The sequence below is a fragment of the Sipha flava genome, unplaced genomic scaffold (genome assembly GCF_003268045.1).
Source record: "Sipha flava isolate LNK unplaced genomic scaffold, YSA_version1 18934_pilon_pilon, whole genome shotgun sequence".
NCBI classification, from domain to species: domain Eukaryota; kingdom Metazoa; phylum Arthropoda; class Insecta; order Hemiptera; family Aphididae; genus Sipha; species Sipha flava.
The window spans coordinates 1-1,742 of record NW_020272500.1 but is presented as its reverse complement, the minus strand read 5'-3'; the positions used below and the strand labels follow the sequence as shown (position 1 = coordinate 1,742).

The 1,742-nt window shown below is 34.7% G+C and overlaps 1 pseudogene; it reads left to right on the top strand.

Moving 5' to 3' along the window:
- Window positions 1–6: 6 nt before the first annotated feature.
- Window positions 7–1,711, top strand: LOC112681285 (annotated as a pseudogene).
- The last annotated feature ends 31 nt before the right edge of the window (window positions 1,712–1,742 follow it).

Here is a 1,742-nt window from a genome sequence, read left to right as displayed (position 1 = left end):
GTGGATAAAAATAAATTAACAGCTTCACAAATATTCAATGTTGATGAGACTGGGATAACTTGTGTTCCAAAATCGCATAGTAAAGTTATTGTATGCCGTGGCCGTAGACAAGTAGGAGCGATAACTTCTGCTGAAAGAGGCCAAACGATAACTGCTGAAATATGCATGGGTGCTGATGGGTCATACATGCCTCCAATGCTTATTTTTCCTCGCGTAAGAAACAAACCAGAACTTATAGATGGTGGACCACCTAGAGCATGGGCCGAAGTTCATCCATCTGGATGGATACAAACCGATTTGTTTCTTAAATGGTTTGATAAATTTGTAATTTTTTCCAGAGCATCTAAGACCCATAAGGTTTTACTTTCATTAGATGGCCATGCTACCCATACTAAGTCATTAGAACCTATAGATAAAGCTAGAGATGCTGGTGTTATATTGCTTTGCTTTCCACCTCACTGCACGCATAGACTGCAACCATTAGATGTAGCTTTTATGAAACCACTTAGCTTATATTATAGTGATGAAGTTAAGAAATGGCTTAGGGAGCATGCTAAAGATCACAGAGTTGTCACACAGTTTCAGATCGCTTCACTTTTTGGTAGAGCATATTTCAAAGCATCAACTATGACAACAGCCATCAGTGGCTTTAGAGCAACAGGCATTTGGCCAGTAGATCCCAAAATATTTAAAGAACATGACTTCCTTCCTAGTGCTGCTACTGACATTGATTTAAATATTTCAGTAACAGTTCAGCAAAATATTTCAAACAGTGTGCTCCCAGTTCAGCCAGAAGTGTCAATTCCAATCATACAAACAAATAGTCTGCCCATCATTCATCCTGCAATTTCAAATCTTATTGGACAACAAAATAATGACTCAACTCCTTCTCTAACACAGCATAGTTCACCAGAATGTACACCAGCAAGTGTTAAAATATCAGTTACAAAATCATTTTTTGCTCTATCTCCTGAAGAAATTCAACCTATTCCTAAAAGTAATAAACCCACTGCACGAATATCTAGAAGAAGAGGAAAAACAGCTATTCATACAGAATCACCTTACAAAAATGAGCTTTTTGCTGCTAACATATTAAGTACAACGCCCAGACAAGTAAAACGTTCTTTATCGTTCGTCCAAAAAAAAAAAAAAAAAACTAAAACAACCAACAAAAATCCTAGTAAGAAAACTAAAACCAACTAAGAAGGTGAAAAGTGTTTGTATTGTGATGAGCTTTACTCAACTTCAGTGGATGGGTGGATTCAGTGTATACAGTGTAAAAAATGAGCTCATTGTCTTTGTGCTGGAACCGAAGAAGATTATGAGACAATATTTAAGTGTGAATTTTGTTTCTAAAATCGTTTTTAAATTTTATTGCATTCAAAAAGTTACAATTTGTATTTTTTTTATAAATAATTTGTTTTGTTTGTAAAATTTATTAAAATATTATAATTTAAATGATTTTTGTTTATGTCCCCACTTTGCCCCCACGTATGGGGCAAAGTGGGGTAAACTGTAAATTTTTTAACATCCTTATAAACTTCAAAAAAAAAAATTTTTTATTTTCATAATAAATGCCTAGTCAATAACCATAACCTATGGATTAAGTATACAAAATTTGAAAGGAAAAAATTGATTTTTAAGCAAATTACAGGCTTACTGACATTAGCGTCCCCACTTTGCCCCATGTTCCCCTATGACGTGTGACCGGTTGCACATGCAAGGAAAAGATAAAACGATTG